The sequence below is a fragment of the Cnephaeus nilssonii genome (assembly GCF_951640355.1).
Source record: "Cnephaeus nilssonii genome assembly, chromosome: 16".
Classification (NCBI taxonomy): Eukaryota; Metazoa; Chordata; class Mammalia; order Chiroptera; family Vespertilionidae; genus Cnephaeus; species Cnephaeus nilssonii.
This window is the reverse complement of record NC_137087.1, coordinates 34,967,049-34,982,298: the sequence shown is the minus strand read 5'-3', so window position 1 is coordinate 34,982,298 and position 15,250 is coordinate 34,967,049. Positions and strand designations below refer to the sequence as shown.

The 15,250-nt window shown below is 42.1% G+C and overlaps 1 protein-coding gene across 4 annotated transcripts in view; it reads left to right on the top strand.

The window, feature by feature from the left end:
• SGMS1 (sphingomyelin synthase 1) overlaps positions 1 to 15,250 on the top strand; it is a 253,701-nt gene that overhangs the window by 30,660 nt on the left and 207,791 nt on the right. For all 4 annotated transcript variants that reach the window (XM_079793330.1, XM_079793327.1, XM_079793325.1 and 1 more), the window contains exon 2: positions 9,389 to 9,482. The gene's annotated coding sequence lies outside the window, so the exon portion shown is untranslated. The remainder of the gene's footprint in view (positions 1 to 9,388; positions 9,483 to 15,250) is intronic.

The window sequence follows — 15,250 nt, the reverse complement described above, 5'->3', positions numbered from 1 at the left end:
ATCTGATAACCATCAGTTTTTTCTCTATATCTATTAGTTTCTGTTTTATTTATTTTGTGGTTTTTTTAGATACCACATATAAGTGAAATCATATGGTATTTGTTTTTGTATGTCTGCATTATTTCACTCAGCATAATGCCCTTTGTCACAATGGTAAGATTTCATTCCTTTTTAGGGCCGAGTAATTCCATTGTATATATGTACCACCTCTTCTTTACTCATTCATCTATTGATGGACACTTAGGTTGCTTCCATATCTTGGCTATTATAAATAGTGCTGCAGTGAACATAGGGATGCATATTTTTTCAAATTAGTGTTTTGGATTTCTTTGGAAAAATGACCAGAAGTGGAATTGCTGGCCCTTTGCTAGTCTTGTTTTATCGATCCTCATTCATCTTGACTCTTTGGTCCTTGAGGTTTTTTCCAGCCCTTCCCCCCTACCCCAATGAAATTGCAGTTTTCTTGGTTTCTATTATGCTAGAAGATTGCACTTCCCTCACTCTGCCATCCACACACGTCAATGGTTTTCACTTCATTTTGTTCCCTGGTGGCATTTTTGTGGATGCATAGCTGTTTTTCCATATTCCCGGTATTTCTACTTATTTGTCCTACTGTTTTCCCAGACTCAGTAGCTTAAAAGGAAATTGTCCTTAGAATGTTTGTAGTGGGGAAGGACCTTCCTGATCATTTGCTTTATTGTCTCACTTTAGAATGAACTAAACTATGGCTCAGGGGGGTGATGTGGCTTGTGTAATTCCACAGAGTCATCATTTGGTGAAATCAGGCCAGAAATCAAGTTCTTGACCCTCTGTGACCTCTCAGAGCCGCTGTGTTGCTCCCACACAGGCTCTTCCTGGTCTCCTGAACCATATTTCCTTGGCATGAAACTTCAGAGCTGTTTGACCCTCACACATCACCTCCTTCCCCACATACAAATGTCAACTTTGCATTCACCAAGACCTTCCAATTCTTCTAGGATTTAAAATTTTTATTTTTTGATAATTAAAAAAAATTACCAACAATAAAATCAATTTTTTTGAGCATATAGTTCTGAGTTTTAACACATGCATTGATTCATATCATTATCACTGTAAACTGCATGCAGAACAATCCATCACCCCTCAAATTCCCTGGTGCTGCCTCTTTGTAGTCAAACCCTCCTGGTTACCCAACTCCTGGTAACACTGATCTTTTCTCTGTTGCTGTAGGTTTACTTTTTTCCAGAATAAGTGGGATTACATAGACTATACCCTCTTCAGATAGCTTCTTTCATTTTGCATAATGCATTTGAGATTCATCCATGTTGTGTGTATCTATAATTTGTCCCTTTTTATTACTAAGTAGTATTCCACTGTATGGATATACCATAGTTTGTTTAACCATTGCATGCTCACCAGCAATGTGTGACAATCTTAGTTGCTCTGCATCTTAGCTATCATTTGATACTGTCAATTTTTAAAATTTAGCCATTCTGATGAGTGTGAAATGGTATCTCATTGTGATTTTAATTTGCATTTCCCTAATGATGTTGAGCATCTTTTCAATTGCTTATTGTCATTCAGTTGCTTATTACCTATTATGTATATCTGCATATCTTCTATCTGTTGTGATGTTTGTTATACCCATTGTCATTATCATAACCCTATTCCAGGTGGTTATTGTACTTAGCTTTTTATATTAATGTTGTTGCTCATGTACCACAGTGTATTCCAGAGGTCAAGGCACTGTACTAGGAACTTTATATACACAATCTCACTTTATCCTTATAAAATTCTCAGGAGATAAATAGTGTTTTCTCTCTCTATGTAGGAGAAGTAAAGACCCCATGTTCAACAGATATTTATTGAGTACCTCCCATATGCTGTGAGCCAGTTATTATACCCACTTACTAGTTCTGTGACTTTAGGCAAGTCATTTAATCTCTGAGTCACTTTTCTTACCTATTAAATTGGGATTATATATAATATTTTCTCTGAAGGTTATTGAATGAGGGTTTTAAAGAAGAATTTAGGAGACATGCTCAGCAGAAGGTCTGGTCTATGATATTTACTGATAAGCCATCAGCAGTGGCTGCTCCTGTTCTCTTTAAACACCTCATACTTTACTGAGGCTATTTCTAAACAGCCCCTCACTGGCTACCTCCCTCTGGAAAATTGCCCTTTGGTGTGTCTCCTACCTCATTCTGGGTCAAATATTAGAACCAACACAAGAGTCAGCCTTTTTCTTTTAAAGAACATGTTTCTCTGTTTTCTCTTTGTAGCTCATTGTTTGCATCATTTGGTCTAGAAAAATGGGATTGAACCAATTTTGCAAAGCAGACCTACAATGCTGCAGTTACTACTGCTCCCGTGTCCCTCCTGTAAATGCAAAAAGGACCAGTTACTGTGGAGATTGCTGAGTGGTCTGTCTCTAAGATCACATTGTGTATTTTAAATACCTAATCTTAGGTATGGCAAAAGGGCTACGATAGGGGAACCTTATCTCACATTGCATTGGAGTATGAAGTGTTGCTGAAATTATTTTTGTCATTTACTAGTCATTTAATCAAGTTTTTTCTTCTTTTTTTTTGGTATTGGTTAGGTAATTTGGGATGGTTTCTAAGAAACTGGAAATACTTTGAAGAGATGTGGCTGTTTGAAGTGAATGTTTAAGATTTTCTAAAGTCAGTAACAGAGAAGTTAAATGAGCCAAATGTTTTACTTGGAGTGCATTCCAGCTCCTGTATTCATGTACAGGATGTCTTTCTTTTACTAATGTCATAAAGGGTTGATCTAGTTGGCAAGGGTTGTTCTAGTTAGGGTAGGACAGAAAGAGGAAATCACAATATTAGTTTTAAAAAATCATGATACAAAGATGACCTTTTTCAAATTTTAAAGTCATCCATCATGGAGTATGAGGCTTTGTTTGTGGAAGCAAGGGTATTATTGCTAAAATTGGCTCCTTGCTTTTTCCTATTAGGTAGCTAGAGCACATTTTCACTTCTTCAGTTGTTAAGCATTTGTCAGGTGCCTACTCTGTGCTAGGTCCCTTTATGTGTTAGTCTCTTAAATCCTCACAACAACTCTTGGAAATAAAAGCCCCATTTTACATGGTGATGAAAGGAGACTTGACTTGGAGTGGTGAACACACAATACAGTATAAAGATGATGTATTATAGAATTGTATACCTGAAACCTATATAATTTGATTAACCAATGTCACCCCAATAAATTCAATAAAAATGCAAAGAAAAAGCCCCATTTTACAGATGAAAACATTGTATGGAGAGGCCATTTGACCTGCCCAGTGTAACTCCCATGAGGAGGTGGTAGTGGGCCCTGGTTTTCTGACTGTGCCTCCTGGTCTCATTGGCACCCACTCCGCCTCTGCCTGTCACGGAGGGATGGCAGGTGCCACTGCTGCTCACCAGGAAGACAGCACACCTTCTCCCAGTGTGCATCTGTTTCCCTCAGAGGGCCTTTTCTAGGACCTAAGGTCAAACTTGCCTACCACACATCCTCGGATGGGATACTTTTATTTGGTCCAGAAGGCCCACTGTAGAAAGAGCATGAACTCTACAAGGTTCAAGTGGGATCTCCACCATTTTATTTTATTGCCTACTAGAGGCCCGGTGCACGAAATTTGTGCACGGGCAGGGGGGGTTGTCCCTCAGCCCAGCATGCACCCTCTCCAATCTGGGACTCCTCGAGGGATTTCCGACTGCCTGTTTAGGCCCGATCCTGGTAGGACATCCCTTTCACAATCCAGGACTGCTGGCTCCCAACTGCTTGCCTGCCTGCCTGATTGTCCCTAACTGCTTCTACCTGCCAGCCTGATCACCCCCTAACCACTCCCCAACCAGCCTGATCGATGCCTAACTGCTTTCCTGCTGGCTTGATAGCCCCCAACTGCCCTCCCCTGCTGGCCCGGTCACCCCTAACTGCACTCCCTTGACAGCTTGGTCGCCCCTAACTGCACTCCCTTGACAGCCTGGTCGCCCCTAACTGCCCTCCCCTGCTGGACTGGTCACCCCCAACTGCCCTCTCATGCAGGCCTGGTCCCCCCAACTGCCCTTCCATGCAGGCCCAATTGCCCCCAACTGCCTTCCCCTGCAGGCCTGGTCCCCCCCCAACTGCCCTCCCCTGCTGGCCTGATCGCCTACAACTGCCCTCCCCTCCTGGCCATCTTGTGGTGGCCATCTTGTGTTGGAGTGATGGTCAATTTGCATATTACCTCTTTTTTTTTTTTTTTTAAGATAGGATGTAATTTTGGTCAAATTACTTAAACTCCCAGGACCTAAGTTTCTTCAACTATAAAATAGGAAGAATACATGCCTGGTGGAGATGTGGGGAGGATTAGAAATAATGCAATAGAGCACTTAAAAAGTGCTTGGCATGTTGTAGGTGCTTAGTAACTGCTGGCTCCATTTCAGGGCCTTCAGCTCTTGGGGTGCTGAAGAAGCTGCCCAGAAGAGTGTTTAAGAATATGGATTCTGGAATAAGCCTCCTGGGTTCAATTCCTTGTTCTACCACTTATCAGCTGTGTGATTATGTACACTTAATTGCTTTTTGTGCCTTAGTTTCCTCCATCTGGAAAAACGGTGTAATAATAGTTCCTGCCTCATAGGGATAAATGATTGTAAAGAGACAAATAAGAATTGTCAAGAGGTGGAGTTGAAATGACCTCATTGTGGTCATCTAGTGCCATTGTTTTTTTTCCGCGACATGATATGAACCTCCTTGAAATTTACAGTAATATTTCTTCTCTCCTTCCTGTTCCAATTATGTATTTAATGCCACATAATGTTTGATATTGTTTTTTACTTGAAATACAGATACATTATCATAAATATTACTTTTGCCACTTAAGAAATGGAATGAACTAAATATAAAAGAACACCTATTTGTGTAGAGAACACATACTTTTTGTAGAATTACTACACATAAAATTAGATTTAGTAAATAAAAATCTCATAGATGAAAACATAAAAAACATAACCAGCTCTCTGTTAAAAAGCACACACAATTTCATTGGAGTAATTTGACTTTCTCGCTTTAATCTTAGCTTGGCCGGGTTGCATGTGAGTTAATTCCCCTCCGAGATAACAAGAATAAGGTGGGACCATGGCTGTGAGTCCACGGGGAGGAGAGCAGTCTGACTCTAACCTCAGTCTAGAAATCCCATTTGACTTGTCCCTGTGGGCAGTGTGTGGTGCGGGCCGGTCGGCATCATTATTCTGAAGTCTGTGCTGATGTCCTGTGACTAATCTGTTCCAGCTGTCTGGGTCACTGCTCTGGAGTACTATTTATTTGCAGCAGTGATGCTGCAAATAGGAAAAGCTTTCCCTTTGTTGATTGAAAGCTTTACTGGTAATTAGCAAAACAGACATGCCTCTTATTTGGAGAAAGACTAGAAAGGCGGCTTAAGAGTCAGTTGTACACAATCCCTTTGGAAGACGGTTGGACACTCCTGAGGAGAGTTGAGCATTGCAATCCCAAGCCCAGCTCCCCGCTCCTAGGTGTGTGCCTTTGGAGGAACTTGCCGGCGAGGAGCACTAGAATGTAAATGGCAGCATTATTCATACAGCAAAAAACTGAAAACTTCCCAGATGATCCTCAGCAGTAGAATAGAGCAGTAAATTGTGGATATGTTCATACAGTGAGAACTAGATAGTGGTGAAAAATCTACTACAGCCACAGAAGTCAACAGGGATGAATCTCAAACTCTTTAGAGGCAAGTATTAGAAGAATATGTAATAGTCTGTTTCATTTATATTAGCCTTACAACCAGGTAAAATGCAACCGTGTATTGAGAATACATATGTGGTAAAATTATAGGAAGGGACAAAGGAATAATTAACTCAGAATACAGGCTGGTGGTTATCTGTGCAGGGAGGCGGGGCAACGGGCGTAGAGAGGAAGAGGTGATCAGAAAGGGGCACATAGGTCTTCTAAAAAACAAAGAAACAAACAAACAACCCAAACCCCAGCAACATCAACTGGGTATTAGGTACATGGGGTATATTTTATAGTTCTTTAATCTGACATGCTATATTTTATATATAACCAGTAGTTTAAAACACGGTTACATTTATGATCTCACACAGTTTCTGTGTGGGTCAGGAAGTCTGGAGCAGCTTAGCTGGGTGGTTGTAATTTGGGGTCTCCAATGGCGTTGCAGTCCAGATAGCTGAAGCAGCCGTCCTCTGAAGGCTCGGCTGGGCTGGAGGTTGTGCTCCTAAGAAGGTGACCTCCATTGGCTGTTGCAGGAGGCTTAGTTACTCAGCACATGGGCTTGTCTTTAGAGCACTTGAGAATGCAGGAAACAGCAGCCGGCTTTCCTCCCAAGATAGAGAGAGAGGGAAGCTGCTCTTTCACCGAGCCTTTGAGTCACACTCCATCATTCCCCCAGCATCCTATTGGCTATTCACGCCAGCCTATTCATTTTGGGAGGGGTCCACACAAGAGCATGCATATTGGAGGCGGGATCATTGGGGGTCCCCTTAGGGGCTGGCTACCACGGTTATGCACTTTTTAATATATTTTACAATAAAAAGTATTTAGAGGCAAACTAAACTGGTAAGTTATTTTTCTTTAGTAATGATGCAGCATCCATGTAAATGAAAATTGCAGTAAGTGCTGAATGTGTCAGCAGTCAGAGTGGGGTTGAAGAAAGTCAGTGATGTAAACTGGGTAACTGAGGGCAGGAGTGTGGTGGGGCCGGGAAGCTGGTGGGAAAGGCAGTGAAGAGAGGAACTTCCGGAATACCTACACCAGGATGTGTGGTGTAGAGAGGGGATTATGTATGTGTGCCTCACCTTCAGTCTGCCTGACCTAGATCTCGCAGAAATCTGGGATCCCTGATTTTGAAGAGAATTCTTTAGACCAAGGGCCATTGGTAGCTTTCTGGGCTCACGGTGATATAAAATCCCTACCAACTTCACGCGTTCTCCCAAGGCCACCTTTAATGATGAAGGAGAGAGTCCATCCTCATCCCCTTCCCCCACATGTAAGGGTATGGCCGGAAATGAATTAGGCATGGAAGGAGTTTTAGTTAAAAATGCATGCCAGGTGACATTCTACTCCACAAGGCATATTTGTTTTACTATTAACAACTTTTAAATTACTGGTTCATTTCCTATCATCACCAAAACTTTGAGTAAAATTGATGTTTCCAAAGGTATATCATGTTTCTCCCTTGGTTTGTGTAGCTCCTGGCATAACTTCTTGGTGAGTTTCCTGGGGTCAGAGTGCTGGGTTTGTGAGTCATGGAGCCACATCTTATCTCCTTTGTGGGTCTCAGTGTTCTTGTGAGCAGGTGTTCCAGCCCCCAGGCCAGGAGGTGCTTGCAGAGGTTCCCTGGAGTTTTACTCGGAGGATGGAAGAGACAGGCCTGCAAGCCAGGTGCGGGGTTCCCTGGCCAGCTTTCCTCAGGCTCATGTGTGCCAGCACCTTCACAGGTGGAGGTTAGACACTGATACCTCTAAACCTCTGTGCTTGCGGAATTTTGGTGACCAACAGATGAAAGGCCACGTTAGGCCACCATATAGGGATACTACATTCTCCCCAGCTGTAGTTTTTTTGGTGCTGCTTCCATCTTTATTAGTGGAGCAGTATCTATGCCATTATATTATACTAGGGGCCCAGTGCAGGAGTTCGTGCACCTTGAAAGAAACTGTGGGCTGTGAGGCTGCAGTGGGCACAGGGGTGGGTCTCGGCCCATCCTCTGCACCCCCACCCGACCCCTCCTGAGGCTGCCCCTGTCCCCTGTCTGCTGGCAGCCCTGCTTCTGCCGCTACTGCTCCATGTGCTGACGGCGCTGGCCCCGCTCGCACCCGCTGACGACACGGAGCAATTGGGGCCGGTGCCAGCAGCAGGTGCGAGCAGGGCCGGGGCTGTCAGCAGGTGTGAGTGATGGCTTCTGCCCTGATTGCCCCTCAGGAGCAGGGGGAGGTGGAGAAGCCCTCAGGGGCTATCGGAGCCAGCAGCTGCCGCTTGCACCCCCTAATGGCACTGAGTGATCGGGACCAGCGCCGGGCACCGGCAGCAGGTGCGAGCGCTGGGCGGGACCATGGCATGCCGGAGCAAAGAATTTTCAGCGACCGGTTCCCTGCCTTGGTCTGGCGCCCCCGCTCACCTGCTCTACCATCCTGCTGTGGCTGCAGCCTGACATGTTCCACGCTCTGCCTCCTGGTGGTCAGCGCATGTCATAGCAACCAGTTGTTTGGTTGTTCGGTTGTTCCGCCGTTTGGTCTATTTGCATATTAGGGTTTTATATATATAAATTGTATTTTGCATTTTACAAAAACTTAAATGGCAAGTTACTGCCTTTCGTTGTGGCAAAGATAAAAATCACCAAGGGTGCCACGTGATGCTGGTTTTACTCCGATTGGCCAACAATGTGCTTTCTTGAGAAAGGAGGGGGAAAGTTATATGTGTGTGTGTGTGTGAATTGTAAAAAATAGGGTTATTGTGTTTAAAAGGAAACTGTAATTACTAACAGTAATTGTAGTAATTGATAATCATAAATCATAGTACCAAGGGTACTGTTAAGAATGATTATTTATATATACTATCAGGGAACAAACTGTCATCTCCATCCCCCACTGGCAGGGGAATGTGCTGTTTGGCCATTTTGCTTGGAGGTTGGCTTTTAGGAGAGCATGGTGTTGAGGAGGAGTGAGAAGGGGTAGGGATGACGTGTATGGAGAGCTTAGGGTCAGAAGACCTAAGTTGGAATTTCATTTCTGATATTTTCTAGTTGAATGTTCTTGTCGTACATCTTCTCTGACACTTAGCCACCTTCTCTGGAAAATGGAATCAGTAAACTCTGCTTACCTCACAGGGCTGTGGGGGAGGGCCCATTGTAAGAGATAATGCTGAAATGTAAGGTGTGGCAGCAGGAATATGACTTGCAGGCCACATACCGCTGTGCCCATAGCATGTTCCATAGTTGAGTACAGTAGTAGATTGGGTCCAAATACCATTGCCTGAAAGGACTCCAGGGGGATCAGCGGTTCTGGTGTGGTTCTGAGAGCATTCTCAGATGCCTTCTAGGTATGGTCTCAGAAATCCAGAGCAAAGCTCAGGTCCTTAAAGCTCCAGTTTTTGTTTGAATGGAGTTTGGACTACGTCACTGCCCTGAAATCGATGTGAATTAAAAGAAACTTACTGAGGAATTCCTTTGTTCCAGACATTTGCAGGATGGGTGAGGTTTACAAGTTGTTCCCTACATTCAGTATGTGATGGGATCATTCTTTTCTCTTTTCACTTTTTTCCTTGCTAAAAACAAGTAGTTGCAGCAGTGTCTTAACCTAGAGACTTGCCATTATATTGAGAATATGTTCTCAGGTGAAGTAGCATTAATATGCAAATCGTTGGTGATAAGTTGTTTTGCTTATTCTTGCAGGGTGAGGGCAGCATGAACGACCCCTGAGTGTGCCTTTGGGCGTAGTTATCATTCATTTCTGATTAGGAGAAAGAAGAGGGCCTCCTCTTAAAAGGTGAGTGGACATTTCTATGCAACTTTTTATTATAAAATTTTCAGACATCTTGAAGAGTTAAAAGAATGTGCAGGAATTCTTATGTATCCACTACCTACATTTAACAGTTGTTGGCATTTTTTCACGTGTGTGTGTGTGTGTGTGTGTGTGTGTGTGTGTGTGTGTGTATTTTTTTCTGTGAAACGTGCATAGTACAGCCATCATGACACATTATCCTAAATTCTTGAGAATGAGACTCTTAAAAATAAGGATATTCTTCCCTGAGAGCCATTTTAGAACATTTATAAACTGTGTGATATAGAATAATTTAATTAAGTGAAGTTATAATTTCCTATTAAAAGGTGTAATAGCTGATATAAATAAAGTCAGATTTTAAAAAAAGCTTTAAACAGTGGTTTCTTTAACAGACAGATATGCAGTATGAGTTTGTTGGTTCTGAAAAACATCTGAACATGGAGGATTGAATTTGTACCACACATGGGCCTGTACAGGAGGGGATCACTGTGCTTTCTTCACTCCCTCTGATCCGCCCTCTGCCCGCTGTGGTGACGCCTATTGTTGGGTCAGTGGATCTGATTACCACTCCTGCTTCTTCCTGATCAGCATTTACAGTCTCTGCGATCTAATGTGATCAAAGGTCTTAATTGATTTTTAATCTGAAATTATTAGGAGAATGTATAAAGAATATGAGTGATTATATTAAAATCAACATTAGAGTGATTAAAAAATGATTCTCAGCCCATAATTTGACTCCCTGCATTGAGACATTACATAAAATCTTAAAGATGTGTTCAGCTCTGATTATAATTATAGATTATTATACATTATGCATTATGGCCCATTACACAATCAGTTAGTACAGCTCTGTGGTTCTTGCAGGAGGGCTGTCAGCTGTCCTGCCTTCTAATCTCCGTTACATTTTATTTATGGCATCTTCCTCAAAGTGGTCCCTGAGCATCTAAGCATTCCTTCATAGATGTTTATAAACTAGACCTGCCCATTTAGGACATCATTTTAAAAGAAGTCCATTTAAACGAGCCATTTACGGCAGCAGAGACTTCTTATAGTCTCTTGTCTCATTTAGAAGACAGAGGTAGTGACAGCAGTAAAGTTCCTTCAAAAGACACTGCCATTCTGAAGGACTGTGACTGCAATTGCAGGCATCTCGGAACGATCTAGTGTGCTGTTTTGCCCTTTGGCCTCTCTCTGGTTTTACTTGGAAAAGACAAGGAGGAGTTGAGTGGGGCTCCCCATGAAGCAGGAGGCTTGAAGGATGTGGTCAAGGGGAAGGACGTGGGGCCCTGTCTGGGGCCTTCAACTGGCTCTCTGGCCCTGGACCACTTAGATATGGGTAATGATTTTTACTGTCTATTACAATAGAACACACATACAAAAAATACACATATTGCAAGTGTGCAGCTCAATATAATTTCACAAACTGAACTCACCCATGTAACCAGCACTCAGATTAAGAAACATGCTTCCTCTAGACACCCCACTCCATGGGTAGCTCCTCTAGACTTCTAGGAGCATTAATTCATTTTGCTATTTCTCTCTTTCTTTCTCTTTCTCTCTCTCTGTGATATTTATGCAAATTATACTTTTTGTGTCTGGCTTTTCTCATTCAACAATGTATTGGAGAGATTCCTCCACTTGGTTGCATATAGTTATAGATTGTTTATTTTTATTGCTATTGAGCATTCCATCACAGGGGAATACAACAGTGTGCTTATTCTGTTGGATGCAGGTAATTTTTTGTGTTCACCCACCCAGAGCATCCTCCGGCAGGAATGGAGAATAAATCCTCATTATGGTCACAGTGGAGGAGGCCCGGTTGTCCTCCCTCTGCCCAGCTCTGCTGTGATGTGAAGGAGGAATCCAGGCGGCAGAGGAGATTGAGACACAGTTGGGAGATGTGTGGGTTTTTCAGTCCTGTAATGACTGCTGCTTTTCCTGGGACTGGCCATGTTCCTGCTGGCACATGTTTTCTCCATGCCCTTCTCTGCCCTTTTCACTCTTATACAGCCCCTTCGAGGAGACAGTGCAGAACCCACCAAATAACAGGCAATCAGTGGATAATTAAAGTCATTAGGTGTTGGTATTAGCTGTTAGATAGTGCCATTTGGATACTTTATAGCATCATTCTCAGGCCATACAAAATTATCAACTTAAAAATTAGCCTGCCATGTTTGGTCAAACATTTAATTAACTCACCCCTAATGCCTTGGCAGGGCCAAACCAAATGATACAGGCCCACGGGCCGGATGTTCCCCATCCCTGTGTTTGATGAAGGGCAAAGTTGTGGGCTTTGAGGAGCCTGTGTTGTGGTTATAGTTTCACAGGGATGGATATGGGCCACATCCCTGGAAACCACTTGTACTGTAGAATTCAGGAAGTAAATTCAAAGGCTTGCATGGGCCAGGCTTGTAACATGTGGGTTGTTTAGTAAGGAGTGATGGGCACTATAGAGAATGAGTATATATACTTTGCTCAATTTTTGACCCAATGAAACATGTCTGGCTGAATTTAGCAAGTTAACCAATTTCCAGTCTTTAGGGAATAGTGTTCACTTGTAAGAAAGTGTTTCCCTTGGGATTTGAATGTTTTTATGGATTATGGATGATTTTATAAATAAAGTTTTATTCAAACATGATCATGCTCACTTGTTTATATGTTATCTGTATCCACTTTTGTGTTATAACAGCTGAATTGTTTAGTTGCAAAAGAGATCAGGGTTGAGTAGTTGCAACAATAATCCACAATACCTAAAATATTTACCATCTGTCCCTTTACAAAAAAGTTTGCCAACTCCTGCTTTACTTCATAAAAGCAAGGACATAGTAATTTTTGTAGTCATAAAATAGTCTGATCCCATTTATTTTAGTGTTAATACCTTTATTTGTTCATTTACTATTCAACAAATATTTATAGAGTCTATTATATGTCAGGTACAAAATAGTGATAGCAGATATGATTCTTGCCCTGAGGACTTTACAAGAGGCTCCTATAACTTGAAGTTCCATTCTGGGATTGTGCTTTTTATGAATCAAAACAGATGTGTAATATGAATAGAATTATCAAATCTTCAATTTTAAGCTAATATATTGGCTGTATTTATTAATTTTAGAAGTAGGATTAATTCTTATTTTACATAATCTAATGGTTACTTCACTTATAAAGTGTATGTAGTATGGTGTACCTAGAAATGACTTTGTGTTTGAAGGTCCTCCTTGTTTACATGTAGTAACACCAGAATGTTTGGGAGCTAGCATGTCTGGATAGGGCTGTGAGCTTTGAAGTGCTTATCAAAGCAAGACAACAGACCCCCATCTTAGGCCACTTTCATAATAAATAATAAACCTCGACAGAAAGAACACCATGCAAAGTAAAGTTTTGAATGTAGTAGAACAAATGTGTCTTTGTTGGTGTTCTTATCTGTTTGCTTACTTGAGGTCATAAAAGTTTGTCTTCTTAATAGGAGCCTAGTGAGGGCATTTTAATGAACATAGAACTAGTCTAAAACATCTTGTTAACTCAGCATTTTCATATATGCTCAGATATGTCTTATGGGTGGACACAGGCTAAGGATTGCCCCTTCACCACCCCAGACTGTCTTCGGACAGATAGAAGGAAACGCAGTTGGCCCAGCTTGGTTATTTAGCTGTGTGTAATAATTTGAAGATGTGAAAATGCATGAGGTCTGGTAATGTTTCCACATTGCCTTAGGAGCCGTCTGACATCAAATGGATTCCACCCGCCACAGTTGGAGGCAGTATTGGGGTGAGCAGTAGTGTTTTCCCCTGAAATCTGAGGCGCTTGTGAGGATTGGTCTGAAGTCACTACAGAGAAGGAATGTCATTTAGTGCAACAAATAGTTTAATGGACGGGGTTAAAAATGCATACTGGTTTGTTTTGTTTCCAAAATTATTAAGTAAAGTTAAGGCTTAGTTCCTTTTTATGACAGGAAGTGATACTTGCTGCTTGTGTTTAAGATACTTTAAAAATTCAATTCTGTTCTTCATTTAATAATTTTTATAGTGGTTTGCATTTAGGATTAAATGAAAGTGGAAAATGAAGAAGACTGAGTGGAAATAAATGTCACAGTTGCTTTCCTTACAAAGCTGGAAACTGCAGACCTAACTGCTTTGGTTAAAAATAAGGTTTTTTGAGCCCTGGCTGGTGTGGCTCAGTTGATTGGAACATCCTCCCATACAATGAAAGGTCACCGGTTTGATTCCCAGTCAGGGCACATACCAAGGTTATGGGTTTGACCCCTAGTTGGGTGTGTGTGTAGGGGAGGCAACCAATCGATGTTTCTTTCTCCCATTGATGTTTCGCTCCCTCTCCCTTCCTCTCTCTCAAAAAAAAACACATATTCTTGGGTGAGGATTAAAAAAAATAAATAAATACAGTTTTTTAAACAAAGTTGATAGTAGGTCAAATCACTTGATCTGTGGCATTAGGACAACTGGATCTTGTGTTTTACCTAATATGGAGTACTTTTGTCAAGAACTCTAGCCCCAGGAGTGTTTTATTTTAGAGAGTGGAACAGAACAAAGGACAGAAAATACAGATGAATATAGCTTGATAGAATAAAACATGTTTAGAATGGGTACTAGGGTGATTCTTTTGCTTGCAAGTGACAGAAAGCCCAATTTCAAACTATTCTAAGTGGGGAAAAAAGCGTTGGCTTAGGTAATTGTAAGTCTAGAAATGGATCTGACTTGAGGAAGGGCTTGATTGGGGACCCAAATGATGTCATGAGGATTCATCTTGGCTGCATGTTCTTGGGCTACGAATCAAGACCTCCAGCAGCTTCAGGCTGACATCATTATAGTGATCATCCAAGATACTGTACAGATAACATTCTTGGCCTTGTGCCTAGAGCATTGGGCCAGTCACTGGGGCCAGGGACATTGGCTTGCTCTGACTGGAGTGCCCAGGCCATGTGTTCACCCCTACAGCCCGAGGTCCGAACCTCTTCAGCTGAGGATGAAGTACTGACTGATGACAGTGGGGGATGAGTCCCTCCAGAAGTAAATCAGGGCAGTTACCAGGAGGGTTGGTGGGTGCTGGGAGGCAAACTTTAATAATAATAATAATAATAATAATAATAATAACAACAACAATAAAAAAAATAAAAGGTATCTTTGTGGTTTACAAAGCATTTTCAGGTATATTATTTTGTTTGACCTGAAAGAAGCATCAGGTTAGTCAGGATAAAGAAGTGATTAAGAACATGGTTCCTGGGGTCAGACTGCATAGGTTCAGTTAGGAGCCACATAAGATTTTGACAGTTTAACGTCTCTGTGCCCCAGTTCCCTCAACTGAGAAATGGGGACAAAGGTCTCCGTCTACCTTACAAGGCTCTGGAAGCATTAAATTAGTGGCTATTTGTAGGGCACTTTGTGCCTGGTGCATGCTTAGTCTCTCTCTCCCTTGTTATTATTGTTAATCTTTAAAACAGCCCTGCCATTCACAGGCGAGGATGCTGCAGTTCAGAGTCACATGGCCCGTAAATGGGAGCCAATAGCATTGAGGTCTCCTGGCTTCTTCCCTGGCCCCACACTTGTCTTGTAATGATTGTGGGGTTCAGCTTCATAATAATTCAAAGAAGCAGAGAGGAAAACACTCCTACAAGGTAGGCCTGCTGTTTGGAAGTCCCCAAGTGTATAGAGGGCAGCGTCACTTATATCTTCTACTTGCAAATGGATCTTCATCCTCCCATTTGCATCGTGCCTCCAGGCACATTTTGGCAATATTACTGC